The sequence below is a fragment of the Eublepharis macularius genome, chromosome 1 (assembly GCF_028583425.1).
Source record: "Eublepharis macularius isolate TG4126 chromosome 1, MPM_Emac_v1.0, whole genome shotgun sequence".
Classification (NCBI taxonomy): Eukaryota; Metazoa; Chordata; class Lepidosauria; order Squamata; family Eublepharidae; genus Eublepharis; species Eublepharis macularius.
This window is the reverse complement of record NC_072790.1, coordinates 210,640,434-210,660,605: the sequence shown is the minus strand read 5'-3', so window position 1 is coordinate 210,660,605 and position 20,172 is coordinate 210,640,434.

Genomic DNA, 20,172 nt, shown 5'->3' with positions numbered 1-20,172 from the left:
AATAATGTTTCTGATGGTTGTTGGGGGTTTTCCCGGCTGTATTGCCGTGGTCTTGGCATTGTAGTTCCTGACGTTTCGCCAGCAGCTGTGGCTGGCATCTTCAGAGGTGTAGCACCAAAAGACAGAGATCTCTCAGTGTCACAGTGTGGAAAAGATGTAGGTCAACCCCCAACAACCATCGTTCTCCGGCCGTGAAAGCCTTCGACAATACATCAATGTTTCTGATGTTTTTGTAGCAAATGTTGTAAAACAATCTTTACACTGAAAGTGCCAATGCAACATTAGCAATGAACGACAATGAACAATTCAGCTTCAAGCATTGTTCCACCTAACTGAGAGATCAAATAGTGGGTCAAATAAAGATATTTGAATTGCTTTCACTAAGTTGGGGGGGGAGGGTGAGAATGTACAGGATGCACTACACCTAACAAAATCTCCATCCCAGGAAAAAAGTAAGAAATGCTAAAACAGATTGTACCAAAGAGTTGCTCCAGACAACCTTACCTCAGGTCTATGTTATGCTTCAGGTTACTGAGGCTGCAATTGGACAACTGAACAAACCAGATTCAAACCAGGAATTTGGAATTTAGGTTTGTAAGCAAGTGAACAAATGACAGTTTGTCATTTTATCCAAATATTTATTCAGAAAATTTATATGCTTCCCAGTTAAGGCGACTCACAAAGTAAAATACAATAAAACAATAAAAACAGTGTAGAATTAATAATACACCCCCATCAACCCAGTCAGGGAACAAAACCAGCATAAAACACAAGGGCATAAAAAACAACCTAACTCAGTAGTCAGAATATTCAGTTAAAGGCTAGGTTTTTTAAAAAAGTTTTGGCATGATGCATAAAAAAGAATAAGCTAGACACCAGTGAGTCTCAATGGGAGGAATTTCCAAAGGTGAGGTGCCACCACTGAAAAAAATGTTGGCTTTGGTTATCACCTGCCTTACCTCTGCAGGCCAAGGCACTGAGAACTGGGCTTAAGAGTATGATCTTAGTTGATGGGCTGGTTAGACAGTATGTGAGGGGGTGTATTTTGGCCCCAAGCCATCTAGGGCCCTAAAAGTAAGAACATATATTTTGGATTGTGCTAAGAAACAGATGGCAGCCCATGTAGATCTAACAGCATAGGGGTGATATTATCCATGTATGCAGCCCCTATAGGGATCCCATTCCCTGGATGGAGGCACTCCCAGCCTCTGTCCTCTGCCATCACTCACCTGGTGCCCAACAAAATAAGACCCGAGGGGGTCTCCAGGGATACAATTAATTATATTACAAAAATTTAATGCTCAATAATCATCAAAGTGCTAAGTGCTGAATATGTACAAGATAGTCAAGAAAAATTTCATAGGAAAATCAGTGTGCAAACATCATATATCCATAAGTCGCCGCTTCAACTAGTACAATAATATAATCAGTACATCATGTAATCAATACATAATATCAGCAATCAGTATTGCAAACACTCTAATCCATCTGGTAAACAGAACTACAATTGTAAGTTTCTTCTTCAACCAATTGTATCTCAAAGTCCATGCTGCAATAGAAGAGTTCTTAACACAGATGACCATTCATGCTCCATGAAGGCAACACAGGAGTAAAGAAGGATGAATGCTGATGGTAGCATCCAATGTACAGCCGGATGGGTATATTGCCAGCATGATTGTCAATTCCCGTTTTGTTGTCATTTGTTCACCGGCTATGCTTTTGTTTTTAATACAGGAATTCAGCATGTAGTGCATAATTACTCCATACCAGATCTGCTCTGATGGAACAATGCCATAGCTATCCACCACTCACCTGGTGAGCAGGGGGAAAGACATGAGGAATGAGCCTGGGAGCCCCCACAGCACACTCCCATGAACTCTAGAGCACTTCATTGTTGCTCCAGGAATGACATCATTCCTAGTATGACAAGGAATTGAAGCCCCTATGTGGGGCTGATTTTATAAAAATTGGCCCACAATCTAGAGGTAAGTTCTCTGAATGTTCATGCCCTCCCAAACACCCCTGTCCCCCGGTCTGAACTCTGGGGGACCTGGCAACCCTAAGCTCCAAACAGTAGACTGGCCTCTATATTCTGAAGCTGTCAGGTAGTTTTCAGAGACAGCACTGTGTAAAACACATTACAGTAATCTAACCTGGATGTAATCAGAGCATGAATTACCATGGCTAGCTAACTCTTTTTGAGAAATGGTTGTAGCTGGTATATCAGATGAAGCTGGTAAAAGACAGTATGTGCCATAGAGGTAGTTTTTGTAAAAAAAAAAAGAAAGAAAGAAAAGATGGGGGGCCCTGGCACTCACCTATGTTTTCTTGTCCGCATGCACTTTTAACCCCCACAGCTTGTGATGTCATCACTTCCTTGAGGGGGCTGGGTGAGTGGGCCAGCCATTTCCCTGGCTCACAGAAGGCCAAGCAAGCGAGTGCACGAGTAAGCAGGCCCGGCCAGCCCTTTCCCCATCTCGCAGAAGGCTGGAAGCAGGGAGGAAGGGGAGGTGGTGGTGATGCAGGAAGCTAGGTGGGCCAGCCAGCCACTGCCCTGGGTTGCCTGGAAACAGGGGGGAGAAGACAGATGTTGTGCAGCAAGTCCTTCTGGCACTGGTGCCAGCTCCTGCATGCCAGTGACCAGCTGTTTCTCCTGCACACAGAAAAATACTGGACATTCATATGTCTGGTATTTTAGGCATGTTTCCTTCTGACACTCCACTAAAAAAACAGACTATCTGGAGGGAAACCAGACACCAAGCAACCTTACATAGAGGAGATCTGGGCTTCCAACTGTAGGCCAGAACCAAGGCCTCCAAAATGAAGAAGAAGGGAACACATTAGTAGGGCTTGGTGGTCCAGAGGGGCCTGGCCTAAGCTGTAACCCCCATTAACATGAGGGGAAAGTATGAGAATAAACCATAGGTCACGCCTGAGGATATTTGTAGGAATTTAGTTCCTTGCATCTTGTAACATCTTGTGAGATTTGCTGCTAGTGTAGCCAGATGACTTAGAAAAAACCCAAACTTACCAGTGTCAGTGTGCATGCACAGTGCACATGCACTCCCAGGCCCAGCATGATGACATCATTATCAGAAGTGATGTCATCCACCACACCCACCACCTGGTTTGCTTCACCGGATGGTGAGTGGAGCAGCGGAGCAAGGCCAGCCCAGGCTGTGAGGCACCTCTGTCTCTCGCCCAGCCTCAGTGAGGGGTGGAGTGCCAGAAAGAAATTGGCCCAGGCTAGAGTTGCCAGATGGGGTCCAGCATAATGCCGGACCCTGAAGAGAAGTGGAGGGGGCTACCTATTGCATAAGCAATGGCCTTGTGATGATGTCACTGTAGGAAGTGTTGTCATACCCCCGGACACTTGGCAACCCTAGCCTAGGCTGTGGCAGCACCTCCTTTTTCTTGCTGTCTGGCCTCACTGAGGGGTGGAACACCAGAGTGAGGCTGGCCAGCTGAACCAGGTGGCCATTTTCCAGTCTATGTAACAGTAATTTAATAACAAAAACATGGTTCATGAGATTGTATGTATGGGTTGTGTATGTTCAGGGGGCTGTTTTAGAAGCTTGTACTGGGTCTGAAAAGGTAATGCTTGGGCCCTGGCCAGCAGTACCCCTAATCTACGAACCTGTTCTTTCAGAGGGAGTGCAACTCATTTTATGACAGGCTGCCCCCCCAAGCAGCTTTGCCATTGAACAACAGCACCTCAGTCTTGTCTGTGCTGACCTTCAGTTTATTGGCCCTCACCAACCCTTTAACGTCTCCAGGCACCTGTTCAGGACTTCCACAACCCACATGACTAAGATGCTAAGAATGAGTAGCGCTGGTTGTTTTCTGCATATTGTGGGCATCTCATTTCATATCTCCGGATGATCTATTAAAAGCATGGGAAACAAGATGGATCTTTGCAGGATCTCACTCCATAAATGCCATGAGACCCAGCAGCAGTCCTCCAACAAAATCTCATGGAATCGGTCAATCAAGCAAGAACAGAACTACAAAAGCATGGTGCCACCCAACACAGCCAGCTTCTCTAGAAAGATACCAGGGTCTGTGTTATTGAAAGCTGCTGACAGGTTGAGAAGAATCAACAGGAACTTACAACTCCTTCCACTGTCTCAGCAAAGATTGTCATTCAGGACAAACAAAACTCTTTCAGTTTCAGATCCTGGCCTGTATCTTTATAGCTAAGATTGCAGTGAGAAGATCCTGTTTCATTTCTAGCCAGACTATTCTGGGTTTTATAAAGGATTGGCAAAATAAAGGGCAACCTGGAAGGAAAAATCAGAGGATGGTCTTTCTATGAAATATATAGACCCTGTGTCCCTTTTCCTCAATCCCTGCTGCCTGTTATTTCCAGGAGCCAAAAGGTCCTGGAACCTGAAGGGACCCATTGCATACCAAAGGTTCTGGGGCCAATAGCTAGCACCTCCACATAATGGTATCTGGTGACATGGCTGGGAATGACCTCTGCCCAGTTGTCTGTCAATTTATGTCTTTCCTTTGACCCAAGGATTTTAGTACCATAATGAAAAGTAGGAGGCAAGCTCAGAGAAAAAATAAAATCAGAATGATTCTCCTCTCAGTAGTGTTCAGAAGGGTTATGAGTGTATTTGATATTGTATTATCTTCACATTGGGCTCCTATCATATCATAACGGAAATAAATCTGGAGAATTTCTCTGTGTGTGGAATTGTGAAGGTATGACAGATGTCAAGAGAACAGCCATTTCAGTCTAGTGTTCCTTTATTGGAAGATGTGACAAATGTGGCCAGAAAAAAAGATGGGTCTTGAACCTTCCATTGGCAGACTGATCCCCATCAGCAGGAGATCAAATGTTGCCTTTGTAGTTCAACTTCTTTGTACTTCCAGTTTCTTTGTAGCTTGTCATTCCTGCTCTGTCTGCAGGCACATAATGGCTTTAGAGCACTTGTCTTACTCATTGCTGGGCTTGCTCCTTGTGTGGGGAAAGGAGCGTTTCAACATTTTAGGCAAGTGATCCTATCTTCAGTAGTGGTGGTAGTTTTGAGTGGCAGACTCCTAGACACCGTGAACCCATCCCATGCTCTCAGGTACTTACAACTTTGAAAAAACAGGAGCCCATTTCTACAAGGTGCTGGCCAAACAAAGCTGCAATGCTTCTGCATGGAGATTTATCTCCATATGGACAGCTGGATACCCCTGCATTTGCGGGGAGGTTCCACAGGCTCCTTCAGAGCAGGATGTCTGTGGGCCCTTTAGGCCAAATCAGAAGCAAACCTCCTTTGATTTAACTCAAAGGAGGAATTCTGGGATGGCTGTGAGCAGATCATGCAGGTGAATAATCTACCCATAGCCAATCTGGGAGGGGGAGGGGGAGAGCTGGACTGGAATAAATTTGGTTAGTCTTAGGATGCCACTGGACTTCTATTTTGTTTTGCAGCTACTGATTAATACAGCTGGATTATTATCTGGATTAGCATGAGAGGGACCTTTTCCATCATTGCCTGGGATCCTCAAATGAGGGGCAGAAAGGTTTATTGTTAGACAAAACCACAGGACAAAGACAAGGGAGCTAAACTGTGGCAGCCCTTCTACCTTATCACCCTCTGCTCTGTTCCTGCAAGCATTTTTCTCCCAGCCTGGCTCCAATGACAAATTTTATCCAGGATGGGAGAAAATATACTTCAAATACTGAAGTACAATGCGGGTGAGGACACAATTTAGTTCCCTTAATCTCTGTGTCTTTACTTTGTTTAAAAATAGACCTACCCCCACTACACCTTCTTTCTTTACATGTGAATGGGAGATTTTACCTGACTTTTCCCCTGTGTTAATAGCAGCTGGGAGGGTTCACCTGTCTTTTTTTCTACCAGGATTCACTGTCTTTTTCCCTACCAGGAGTAGGAAGGTGACCATGTGCGTATGTATGTGTGTGTGTGTGTGTGTGTGTTCACTCTTTGAGGGAGTGAACAAACAAGTGGACAAGGGAGACCCGATAGATATTGTTTATCTTGACTTCCAGAAAGCTTTTGACAAAGTTCCTCATCAAAGGCTCCTAAGTAAGCTCAGTAGCTATGGGATAAAGGGCCAAGTCCTCTTGTGGATCGAAAACTGGCTAATTAATAGGAAACAGAGAGTGAGTATAAACGGGCACTTCTCACAGTGGAGGGTGGTGAGCAGTGGGGTGCCACAGGGGTCGGTATTGGGTCCAATGCTTTTTAACTTGTTTATTAATGATTTGGAATTGGGATTAAGCAGTGAAGTGGCTAAATTTGCAGATGACACGAAATTGTTCAGGGTGGTGAAAGCCAGAGAGGATTGTGAGGCACTCCAAAGGGATCTGTCGAGGCTAGAAGAGTGGGCATCCATGTGGCAAATGAGGTTCAATGTAGCCAAGTGCAAAGTAATGCACATTGGAACCAAAAATCCAAAATATAAATACAAGTTGATGGGGTCTGAACTGGCGGAGACTGACCAAGAGAGAGATCTTGGAGTCATGATAGATAACTCACTAAAAACGTCAGCACAGTGTGCGACTGCCATAAAAAAAGCTAATGCTATGCTAGGGGTTATTAGGAAAGGGATTGAAAACAAATCAGCCGGTATCATAATGCCTCTGTATAAATCGATGGTGAGGCCTCATTTGGAGTACTGTGTACAGTTCTGGTCGCCACACCTTAAAAAAGATATCATAGCACTGGAAAAAGTACAGAGAAGGGCAACTAAAATGATTAAAGGGTTGGAACACTTTCCCTATGAGGAAAGATTGAGGCGCTTGGGGCTCTTTAGCCTGGAGAAAAGACGACTGAGGGGAGACATGATAGAGGTTTACAAGATAATGCACGGGTTAGAGAAGGTAGAGAAAGATGTGTTTTTCTCCCTTTCTCACAATACAAGAACTCGTGGGCACTCTATGAAATTATTGAGCAGTCGGGTTAGAACAGATAGAAGAAAATACTACTTTACACAAAGGGTGATAAACACATGGAATTCGTTGCCACAGGAGGTGGTGGCAGCTACAAGCATTGCCAGCTTCAAGAGGGGACTGGACAAATATATGGAGCAGAGGTCCATCAGTGGCTATTAGCCACAGGAGATAGATGGTATTCTCTTTGTGGGGAGGTGGTGCTCTGTTGTCCTGGTGCTGGAAGGAAGGCAGTGGGAGGGCTTCTGGTGTCCTGGCCTCACTGACAGTCCTTTAGATGGCACTGGATTTCTAGCCACTGTGTGTGACAGAATGTTGGACTGGATGGGCCACTGGCCTGATCCAACATGGCTTTGCTTATGTTCTTATGTTCTTATGTTCTTATACACATATACATCATAACAATAGCTAACACTAAGTGTATTCCCTCTATTAAGAGTTCACTGATCCTAAACAGACAGTTCTCTTGAAGAAAAAGATGATCCAGTTATTCCTTACTTTGCATGTTATCAGGTTTGGTGTTTACTGAGGAATGCAAAGCATTAGGCTCTGTTTGTATCTCCGCTAACCCTCACCCTTCTGCCCCTTTAGATGCTGAAATTAAATCTGCCCATCCCCTTACTTTATATTTGAATAGGTCAGACACATGGATAACAATTATGGTTGCTGCCAGGATGTCTAGATGGGTCATCAGAGTGTAATATATGAAGCAGCACATCCACACCCAATTCCAGACAAAATTTATTCTAGTATTATTATGAGGAAGGGAATTTCTTTTTCCAAAATTCATTTTTTTTTTGACACAGCCATAGATTTCTTCTCTTTTTCTCTTTTAAAAGAGAGAGTTCTCTTTGATGTCTCTTTTTAGAGAAGCAACCAGCTCCAGTTTAATGAGAGAACAAGTTTTCTCTCAGGTCCATCCCCCTTCCATTTAAAGGGAGCCGGCTGGGAGCAAGTGGCAGTTGGCTCCAAGCAGTGATTCAGAGCTTCACTGCCAAGAGCTGTTTGGGCCCCTGCAGAGCTGTGCATTGCACTGCAAGCTCTCTCCTTGGCTGCCTGTCTCCAGCTGCCCCTTTGCTTTGCAGGGGAGGCCTGTTTGTCATGGAGCAGCATGGTGGGTTTGTGAGGCAGCAGGCCATTCATGGCTTCACTGCTGCTTTGGGTGGGTTTTTTACAGCCATTTCACAGGCTTCCCAAGTGGCCACCCTCAGCAGCCAATACCTGCTCCCTTCTCCCAGAGCTTTCTCAGGGGCTTGCTGTCTCACAAGCTTCCTCAGCGGCCACCCTCTGCAGTGGGCCTGCTCCCTTCTCCCGGAGACTTTCTCTGGGGCCCTCTTCCGGAGCTAGTGGCAGTGCTTGAGCTTCTTCCCTCACTGCTTGTGACACGTGCTGCTTGCTCCCTCACTGCTTGGATAGCAGCAGAGCTTGCAGGGCAGGAAAGCTTTATCACTGCCCTGCTGAGCCCACCTCAGGTAAGCTACTGCCCCAAAAGGGGAGCAATCTAAGGGTAGAAGGATAACTCCTGCCTCCCGCATGGCATTAAGAAGGGGATTTCTCCTTTGGGGGCAATGCCACCCAAATCAGCATCTGGGGCCTACAGGGCCCTCAGGAGGCCACAAACTAGCGATGCGGCCCCCAGGGGACAGAAAGCCAGCAAATGGCCGGGAGTCAGTAAGACAAATACATAGGCTTCAGTGAGTGCAAAAGTGGCCTGCTCAGCTGCTGGCACAACTGGGAGTGGCGATAAAAAGCCCACCAGGCACAAGGCCACACCTGCGCCCTCAACACATTTAACACCACACAGCACTGCTGTGGGGACATCTGGGAGCAGGGGGGGGGGAAGGCCTACCAGACCTACTGGAGCCTCCACTAGGACAGCCTCAGCTACTGGTAGGGCCAGGCCATCCAGGCCTGTGCAGGTTCACTTTGTTGCACCCCTGCCTTCAAGGCACTCTGGGCAAGTTGACCCCAAGTCAAAGGGACCATCATTGCATGGCCTGTCAAGAACTCTGCAGTGGCTAACTCATAAGGTGGATCAGCTGGGGGCAGCGGGGCTGGGGACAGGATCTGAGCTGATATCCTCAAAGCCGGGAGATGCCTGTATGCAAGCCTCCACCAAGCAGACTCCCCCATCAAGGAGGAGGAGAAGGGCCCAGTCTCCCTCTAATAATTCTTCATTCAGCCCCAAACATAGCTCATGTTCTGCCGCTAGGAAGAGGTGCAGGACCAGGAAATCCAGGAAGGCATCATGCTACAGAGGAGAGTCTGACTCGATGGGATCTTTAAGTGAATCCCCTTCAGAGGAAAATGACAGAGATTCAGATGGGGACTACTGGGGAGTGGTGGCTGGAGTTCCTGGCATTCCAAATTGGCCGCTTGCCAGTACGCTGGGAAGGGGGGTGGTCCACAGGCCCAGGGGCAGTCTGGAATAGAGATGCATCAGATAAGGCCCCCCTGACTGAAGCTATGGGGAGGGCGATGACCCCCCAGGAATCCACTTATCCTGGAAGTTACGCAACCATATCCTTGAAGGGTATTATGTAGATGTGTTCTCTCTCTTGTGTCCTGATGCAGAGGATGGCCTCACCCATCCTCCATCCAGGAAGAGGAACAGAAAAGAGAAAAAATGGGGAGCTGAAAGGATATTTAACAATTAGTTAGAAGGGTTTGCTGTATTTTGGGGCATTGTGCAGGTTGCTAACATCCTTGCTAATGTCCCTTTCTCAGGTCAGGGACTTTGTCCCTGACCTGAGAAAAGTTTTCTCTCAAGTCCGCCCCCCTTCCATTTGAAGGGAGCCAGCTGGCTCCAAGCAGTGATCCCTCCCACCCTCTGCTTCATTTAGGGTTTAGGTGTAGACTGGTTCATTTTGTTCTTCTAATGTTAAATTAAGTTTGGCAAGATGTTCTGGATTTGAATTGCAATGTCACATTAGTGTCACAACTTTAGGTGATAGTGATTTTGGCGGATTGGAGCAGTTTACGTGTGGTTGGTTTTACTGCAACATGACTTCATCATTATCTTGATGTGGTGGCAGTTTTGGCATTGGGCACGGATCCTCTTGGGGGGGGGACAGGGCTTGTGCACACAGTTTCCCCCATAGATGGGGATCCCCATAAGCAGGGCTTTTTTCAGCAGGATCGCGGTGGAGCGGAGTTCGGGAACCTCTTGAAAATGGTCATATGGCTGGTGGCTCCGCCCCCTGATCTCCAGACAGAGAGGAGTTTAGCTTGGCAGCGCAGAGGGCAATCTAAACTCCCCTCTGTCTGGAGATCAGGGGGTGGGGCCACCAGCCATGTGACCATTTTCTCCGAGGGCAACCCACTGAGTTCTACCACCTCCTTTCCTAGAAAAAAAGCCTTGCCCATAAGGGATCTTGGAACAGGCACAGGCGGGGCAAGCCCAGTTCAGGGGCTGCCAGAGCATGCCTGCTTCCAGGTGGTGGGGGAACCACTCAGAGGCTGCCGCCCATTGGGGTTCCCACTAACTGTCATCCTGTGATTTCCCTTTCAGCAGGCGGGCTGAAGGGTGAGAAGTCACTGGCTGGCAGGTAGGTCAGCTGATGCAGAGATCTGTGCCCTATGCTGTGCTAATGCTCCTATTGCTGTTACCAAGAAAAGTTGTGGCCTTTTCCCCACCATGCAATGTGTCGTGTGTATTTGTTAACCTGCCCAAACCCCCTTAGCCTTTAAACTGGTCCAGCAAATCAAGACACCCATCTGTAACTTCTGCCCTTGCAGTTGTTTTATGTTACATGCCACAGGGTAGTGCTCCATCAGGAGGATGGGAAGTTTGGAGATGTCATACTTGCCTCCAAGTATCTACAAAATGAAATTTTGCAGAAACTCACTTCCTGCCCCTCCTCTCTTCAAATTTCTCTTTGATCAAAATGGAATTGATTAGAAATGGACACCAAATTCCTAACAAGAGGAAAAGAAACAGATCATTGGATTTTGGAGAGAAGTTGGGAAAAGAGGGATTTACAGAATTTCTCATAACAATGCTTTAATTCCCATCATTGGGGAGGAATTGGCATAGTGAAGCTGGAGGGGACAAAATGCCATAGAAAATCCTTACACTGAGATGCATCCCGCCTATGACTCTCCCTCCTCCTCTTTTGCCCTTCTTTTTCTTTAGACAGCAGAAATGGCACCAGAGGGTTTTTTAAAATTCAAAAATAACTGTTTGATTTATTTTAAAGGGGAAAGGTCAAGTGAAATCAGGGGTTGAGAATTTCTGAGGTAATTCAACAGATATCTCTGTGGTAAAATCAGTACTTGCACAGACTTTAGTTCTTATCTTTTCAGATACTTAAATTCTTATGTTTAGAGGCTTTTGTTCTTGTGTTTTCTCCAAATACTCTGGTATACTTTCATTTAGTATTCTCTGTTGCTTTGGGGTCTAAGAATGCTGATACTCACTTTCTAGTACCCCAAACCCCTTTTATTCAAATATCACTGCTTTCCTTCAGTTTTTAACTGAATCTTAAGGTTTCCAAAAGGCCATTTCCAACATCTGACCAGGGATCTCTTCACTCTCCAGAACTAGCTCCTTGTTTAACCAGGTAGGAAAACTCGTCTCTCCTTAAGAGATTCATCCCCTTTCTTTGGCCCAAATGGGAGTTTGCACCTATTTCCCAACCTTCCTTAACAACTTTTCCGTAGTTCTCCTGTTGGTGTTAAACTACTCTCAGTTATGACTCCATCTCCCAATTGTTTACATCTGATTCCTTTTTTTTTTTAATAATTTTTTTTTATTTTTCAGTATACAAAACACTACACAAGACTATCACAAGGGACGGGAAAAGATGGAGAAAAGGGAAAGGGGCGGGGAGAATAGGAAAAAAAAGGGAGGATAACCTACAATCAACACTACACTTCAATGTTTTCCCTTCATACTGCCATAATAAAAAAAAAAGCTCAATAAGATAATGATGGAGTGGTTAATCATACAGAATACACATTCCAAATTCTAATTAAACTTTCCTCCCCCTTCTGGGTCCCGGACGCAATTCTCTCTGAGCAGCCGCAACTGCGGTGCTCGTCTCCTCCCCCCCCCTCAGACTTCTCCCTTTCTTCCTGCTTGGTGCACTGGAATTCCGGGTTTTTCTCCTCAAAATCCCTTAGTTGATCTTCTGATAATATCTTATAGGCTTGATCTTTATGTCCAAACCATATTCCTTCCGGAAGTAACCATTTGTACTTTATTCCGCGGTCCCTCAGAAGAGCTACGAACTTTTTGTACTTAAAACGTCTTTTCCGGACTAGAAATGGAACGTCCTTCAAAATCTTGACTTTATTGCCCATAAAGTCCAAATCCGCATTGTATGAGTTATATAGGATAGTGTCCCAAATCTTTTTAAATGAAAAGTCAATGATGATCTCGCGAGGCAGCTGTCGCTTTATTGCATATTTTGAAGAAGCCCGACGGACCTCCAAAATGGCGCTTCCGACCTCTTCTTTAGTTGTCCTCGCGTGTGTCGCCAGTAGTTCCGAGACCAAACCCCACAGATCCTCATTTTCCTCCTCTTTCACGTTTTGGAGGCGCAAAATTGTCTGCGTTCGTTCCACCTGTAGCCCGATCAGCTGGTTCTCCACCAACTTCAGCTCTTTTTTCGTAGCCTTCACAAGTGACGCACTTTCCAGAGCAGACTTCTCTGCCCCCCCCCGCTGCTTCCTTAATGGTTTTCACTTCGCTTTCAATTAAGCCCACCCTTTGATCAGTTTCGTTCAGCTTGTCAACAAAGGGTTTTACGGCTTCCACCACCGCCCTGCGCACCAATTCTTCGAGCGACTCTCCCTTCTGCAAGGTAGCCGAGATTGACTTACCCAGAGCGGGACTTTGCTTCTTTGCAGCCATTTTAGGGGGGGGGGGCGCCAGCCAAATTCTGGAACTCACCGAAGGGGAAGAGCGAGTCTTCTTCAGATCCACCGCTCCTTCACAAACGCTTGTAGAACAGAAGGGATTCGCTTGTTTGCAGGCTTCCGCCTGTTTCTTTTATTTGCCGTTTCTTGTTGCCCGGCGGCACTCAAGGCGCCGCGCACCTCTGCCGGCCTCCATAGGGACAAACGGGCAATTCCCCCCCCCCGCATAGATTTCGGGGGGTTCTTCCCGCAGCGTCCCGGACCCTGCCTCCCTAACTGGGAGTCCTGGGGGCTAATCCTTGCAGATCAGCCGCCCGGTCAGGGGGCTCGGGCGCTTCCTCCCGGACCCGCGGAGAGGAGCGTCCGACATGGCTGAGAAAATGAAAATGAATCGTTTACATCTGATTCCTTTCAGCTAGGGCTGAAACACGTATCCTACTCTTTCCAGCTCATGCTACCCAATAAGATGCCTTGGAGTATCCTGTCACTCAAAGTTCTCTGTGTCTGTGAGAGATTAACCCTTTGTCAGGTCCAATGTATATCTTAACTATACTGACTCCATTTTCTAATGCTTTTAGTGTTTAAGTATTTTCTCCTCAGGTGCATCAGTTCCCAAGCAGCATTCCCACCAGAGGAGACTGTTTTGTCTAACACCGTTCCACCAGGCATTGGCCTTGAAGGAGAGCAGCTTCCCAGGACTGAAAGATGTTGTTTTGAGAACTGTGGGGGGAGGTTGTTCCAGATGGGTATTGTTACTCTGTATCCTATGCTTGCTCTTCATTGGTAACAATGATCATGTACCATCCTGAGTCTCCTATTCAGGACAGTGGACTATAATGGATCTTTTCTGCAATAAAGCTTCCTTTGCCAGACATTGGACTTATTCTTGCTTCTAAAGGGAATCTTGCAGAGAGTACCTTATTTAGCCACAGTCTGACATTTTGTTACCAAACATGTCTGAGTCGGGCCCAGCGGAATCCAAGGTTGTCCCGGACAGGGATCCTTTGTTTGATCCGTATGCGTCTCCCGACAATCAACCGGTGCAAACCCAAGACTCCCAGGAGCTGGGAGCAACCGGGAACGGAACCGGAGCCTCCACTTCTACCCTGCCTCTCATCGACTTCAGTACTCGGAACGAGACCGAAAGCAACCTCGGGGCAAGGCCGAAAGCAACCGCTCTCCCCTTGATCTCGGTACCCACCCCGTCGGAGTGGGGAGCCAGACCCCGAGAAACCAGAGAGCGCCGGGCAGGTGGATTCCATCCACGAGTCTCGATGGACGGGCGCCGAAGCCTAGAAACCGTCCCGGAACTAGATAGCAGCCAACCATGGCGATATTGGAACAGGACGTTTGAGCAGATGGAGGGGGACACGTCTCGCCGAGGCGCCCTGAGTTGGGATTATTCCGAACTTGCCCCGTGGAAGGAGCCAACGGAAGTCCCTGAACAAAGTTGGGAGCAGATACGAGGTCGCACCTATGCGGTAGATACCAGCATCTCGGCCGTGACGGGTATGGCCAAGGGAATTCTAGCCGCGAGGTCGCGAATAGTCCAAGGGGACCCTCCTCCGTGGGGCCCTTTCTCCCCGGTGAGTACAGCGAATGAAGGTTCCCTGAGCGAACAGCCAGGGCCAAGTCGTATACAACAATTAGAAGCTAAGCTGATGGATATGGAAGAAAGTTTGGCTCACGCCATTCATTTAATTTCCTCAATGGGGGCAGGGGAAAGACTGTCTCCTGAAGAGATGGCGATACAGATAGCTACCCTTCAAAGTGTCATCTCCTATCCGATGGAGGAAGTTCAACAGCGGTCGTCGCCTACCGGCGAGGGGGGCACCTATCCTGGCGAATCGGGAGAACAACCCAAGGAACTTCCCACTCAGCGAGAAACTCCACCGAGAAGGGACCACCCGGTTGTGCCATCCGGTGAGACTCCCATCGAACCTCCTATCACGGGAGGGGACGTGCCGCCAGACGAGACCCCCGTTGAGAGGCCTACGGAAGGGGAGGAAAAGCCAAGTGATACACCGGTGATACCCCCACATACTTCCCCTAAAACGGTCCGGCCGGACCAAGCGGGAGCACCCGTGGCTCCATCAGGGGAGGGAGCCCCTGGTCAACCGCGCGAAACTGTTCCCGTCGGGCAACCTCCGGGAGATGGTCTACCAGCGCCAAAAGGCCAGCCGACGTTTCCCAGAACAACAACGCCTGGAGGGGCAAGCCCGCGCGGCCTTCCACCCATTCGGCCTTCGCCGCTGCGGCCCCTTCCGCTTCGACCACAACTAACCCCGCCGCTGCAGCCGATACGTTTGCCACTGGAACAGCCTGTAAGACCACCTCCGAACCAACCGATGGGGCCTACACCACTACGACCCCACCAACCCACCCCTCAGCGGCCGATTATTACTCCGCCGCACCGACCTCAACCGCTACGGCCAGCACCTCCGGCATTGCCACCAGCCCAGCCGAGAGCACCACCGCCAGCCCAGCCGAGAGCACCACCGCCAGCCCAGCCGAGGCCGCCACCCCCGGCTCAACCGGTGATGCCACCGCCAGCACAACCGGGTCCCCCCATACCTCAAGTGCCATTGATGCTTCCGGCGGACTTCTACCCAGCACCGGCTCCGAGGCAAGACCTCCCAATGGGTTGGGTGAAACTGGACGCCACTTTTGATGGGGATCCCTCCAAACTGGGCTTTTTTCTAGTGCAAGTCGTGCAATTCTTCAACCGGTGGGGACACCTCTTCGGCAGCGAGGCCAGCCAAATTGAACATCTCGGCTCCCGCTTACAAGGGAAAGCAGCGGACTGGTACGTAGGACTATATAATATCGGGGCCCCAGAACTCGATACTCTCCAGGGGTTGGTAGATGCTATTAGAGCACAATACGAAGACCCCTTAGAGGAAACCAGGGCCCGAACAGAATTGCAGGCCATTAAGCAGGGCAGCATGGCAGCGAGAGACTATATCACGAAATTCCGACAATTGGCTGCCAAGTGCCCCAGGTGTGAGGAGTCCACAAAAATTATTCTGTTCAAACAAGGACTTAATCCGAGACTTTTGGACAGAGCCCTCATGCAAGACAATCCCCCTACGCTGTTAGGTTGGATTCAACTTGTTTGCGAAGTGGAGAATCGCATTTTAGAAGTCCGTTTGGTTGAGCAACAACAACAAACGGGACAAAGAAGACCATTGACCTTACAGAAGGGAGCTCGGGGAGCTGGCTACGCCACCCGTGGAGCGAGAGATGCTAGATGGCAACAAGGGCTGTGTTTGCAATGCGGACAGGCTGGTCACTTTGCAGCACAATGCCCCTACCGGCCTGTGCAAAGACCTCCGCTCCAATTACGGCGTCCAACCCTTGCTCCGTTCCCTACGCTCCAACGCCCGACTCCAGCTCCACGAGCAAACCGAGGCCGTGGCGCTTCCCAAAGGCCAGCCTCAGAAAGAGGGCTGGAAGCGGAAGAAGTTATGGAATACGATCCCGCTTCCCCATCTGCAGAAGTCAATCCAGAAAGTCCCCAGTCGGGAAACGAGATGGATCTGTCGTAAAAGGGCCCAAACGACAGATCCGCCCCAAGCCCGTCCCTGCACGGAACCGGCCACCTGGGTCCATTTTATTCATGCCAGTGACTTTAATCAACCCAGAGAGAAAAATGCACATTCGGGTGCAAGCTCTTATTGACTCGGGTTGCTCAAGAGATATCATAGCCCCAGCTCTAGTCAATGGACTAGTCTTACCAACTCGGGAATTACAAAATCCAGTAATTTTTGAACAAATGGATGGTACCAACATGAATCCGGTCACAACTGAAACCATCCCGGTGATCACAGGCATGGGACAACATTGGGAAAAGAGGTCCTTTGTCATCAGCTCTACTGCCAAGTACCCGTTAATTCTAGGCAGCAAATGGCTATGTGATCACAATCCCTACATAGACTGGGCTCAAGGATGTATTACCTTCAATCATGCCAACTGTAAACTTCACCGTTGGAATCAAAACTGGGGCGAGGACCCAACTTACAAAGAAAAGGCCCTCCTCACCCAAGAAGAAGTCAACCAAATACCCGAACCGTACTGGCCTTTCCTAAATGCTTTCTCGGAGGAGGAAGCTGATACTCTACCCCCGCACCGACGAACGGACTGTGCGGTGGAAATTTTACCCGGAGCCTCATTGCCTAAAGGACGACTCTATCCCATGAGTCTCCATGAACGTGAAGAGCTCCGGAAATTCATCGACACCAACCTCCAACGAGGGTTCATCCGCCCAGCCTCTAGCTCCCACGCCGCTCCAGTTCTCTTCGTGAAAAAGAAGGATGGGGGACTCAGACTGTGCACGGATTTCCGAGGACTAAATGCAGTGTCCACCAACAACGCCTATCCTATACCGCTCATCCGAGACCTTCTCAACGTCGTGGCCCAAGGTAAGATCTTTACGAAATTAGATCTAAAAGATGCTTACTTCCACGTTCGTATCAAGGCAGGGGATGAGTGGAAAACCGCGTTTAATACGCCCCTCGGACAATATGAATACTTAGTTATGCCTTTTGGATTGACGGGAGCCCCGTCTGTATTCATGTCCATGATAAACGAAGTTTTACATGAATTTTTGTACAAAGGGGTGGTGGTGTACCTTGATGATGTTTTAATTTATTCTGACACCGAGGAAGAACATGTTCAAATGGTACAAAAGGTCCTGGCCACCTTGATGAAGAATAAACTGCCCATCAAATTGTCCAAATGTGAATTCCATAAAACCGAACTCACTTACCTTGGGTATTGTATCTCACAAGAGGGGTTGAAAATGGATCCAGCCAAAATACAGGCGATCCAGGATTGGCAAACACCCACCACCCGCAAAGAACTGCAATCCTTCCTGGGTTTTGCCAACTTCTATAGAGACTTCATAGCAAATTTCGCCCAAATCACACTCCCCTTAACAGAATTGCTGAAAACCAAAGATAAAGGGGACCAAGCCAAAAAACCCTCTGCTAGACTACAATGGACCCCCGATTGCCAAACGGCCTTCGAATGCCTTAAAAAGCAATTTGTAACGGAACCCATCCTCTCCCACCCCAACGAACAGTCCCCCTTCATAGTACAGGTCGACGCCAGCGATACGGCGATAGGGGGGGTTTTGCTGCAGAAGGGGGAGGATGGGAAATTGCGGCCTTGTGCATTCTTGTCTAGAAAGTTCTCAGAGGCAGAAAGGAATTGGAATGTGTGGGAGAAGGAGGCCTTTGCAGTGAAAGCAGCCCTCACAAACTGGAGGCATTGGCTGGAGGGGGCGAGATACCCTTTTGAGGTCTGGACAGATCATAAAAATTTGGAGGCCCTCCGAAGCCCACGCAGACTGAATGCCAAGCAATTGCGGTGGGCGGAATTCTTTTCCAAGTTCAACTTCACCCTCAATTATCTCCCGGGCAAAACTAACTTTTTAGCGGACGCCCTGTCGCGCATGCCCCGACATAAGAGCAAACGGGCGGAGACTGTCGACACGGTCTTCTCACCTAAGCAACTTGGGGGCGTGGTGACTACTCGCAGCCGTGCTAAGCAGCCCCTCCCGGCCGACCAAGAATGGAAATCGAAACTTAAAACTGAAGTGGAGAAGGAGGGGGATAAAGCTCCGCGAAACAAACTAACCCAATCCCCACAGGGGGATTGGCTTGCTGGGAGCAAGTTTTATGTCCCGGACAGCCTTAAGCTGGAAGTCTTGCGGCGCTGTCATGATGCTCCCACTGCTGGACATTATGGGTATCTGAAAACTTTACACCTAGTTCAAAGACAATTCTGGTGGCCGGGCATGCGCAAAGACATTTCCCAATACGTTAGTTCCTGCCCTGTTTGCCTCAGCGCAAAGACCAGGAAAGGGAAACCTCCGGGTCTCCTGCAACCATTAGAAACGCCGAACAGGCCCTGGGAAGTAATCTCCATGGACTTTATCACTGATCTACCTCTTTCAAAAGGACATAATTGTATTTTAGTTGTGGTAGACCTGTTCTCCAAACAAGCCCATTTTATCCCCTGTACTGCTATACCCTCCGCTCGAAAACTAGCGGATCTGTTTCTAAAACACATCGTAAAATTACATTCTTTTCCGTCCAAGGTGATTTCGGATCGCGGCGGACAGTTCGTTGCCAACTTCTGGCGGGAGCTTTTGAAAATGTTGAATATTGAACAAGGTATCAGTTCAAGCCACCACCCACAAACCGACGGGCAATCCGAAAAAACAAACCAAATATTAGAACAGTTCCTTCGTTGCTACATCAATTTCCAACAAGATAACTGGGTGGACCTTCTCCCTCTAGCCGAATTCTCCTATAACAACAGTGTACACGCTTCAACGGGAGAAGCCCCCTTCAAAATTGTATATGGGACTCACTTCAATCCCTTCCCATTGGACGCACCCCCTCTCTATTCCTCTAAATTGCCAGATGTATCCTCATGGTGGGGGGAGGCGGTGCAGCAATGGACTATCATTAAGAGACACCTCGAAAAAGCCAAACTGGATTACAAAAAGTACGCAGATCGCCATCGTGTGGCCGAATGGGAATTACAACCAGGAGACCATGTGTATATTTCCACAAAGAACCTAAAGCTAGCTCAGACAAGCCGCAAACTCGCTCTGAAATTCTTAGGACCTTTTCCTGTGCGCAAAGTAATAAATAAAGTGACTGTTGCTGTAACATTGCCCAAGAACCTTCGCCATGTGCATGATACGTTCCATGTCAGCCTTTTAAAGAAAGCTCCCACCGACAACAAATGGCATATCAAAGCTCCACCCATTCCAACTTTAATTGACGACCAAATACACTATGAGGTACAACAAATTTTGGACTCTAAAATCAAGAGAAATCAGCTTTTTTACCTCATTAGATGGAAGGACTTTGATTCTGGTTACGATGAATGGGTGAACTCTGCACATGTTCATGCTCCTAGATTAACCAAAGCTTTTCATACTCGCTACCCATATAAACCAGGGGGGGATCTATTTTAAGGGGGGCAGAAATGTCAGGTCCAATGTATATCTTAACTATACTGACTCCATTTTCTAATGCTTTTAGTGTTTAAGTATTTTCTCCTCAGGTGCATCAGTTCCCAAGCAGCATTCCCACCAGAGGAGACTGTTTTGTCTAACACCGTTCCACCAGGCATTGGCCTTGAAGGAGAGCAGCTTCCCAGGACTGAAAGATGTTGTTTTGAGAACTGTGGGGGGAGGTTGTTCCAGATGGGTATTGTTACTCTGTATCCTATGCTTGCTCTTCATTGGTAACAATGATCATGTACCATCCTGAGTCTCCTATTCAGGACAGTGGACTATAATGGATCTTTTCTGCAATAAAGCTTCCTTTGCCAGACATTGGACTTATTCTTGCTTCTAAAGGGAATCTTGCAGA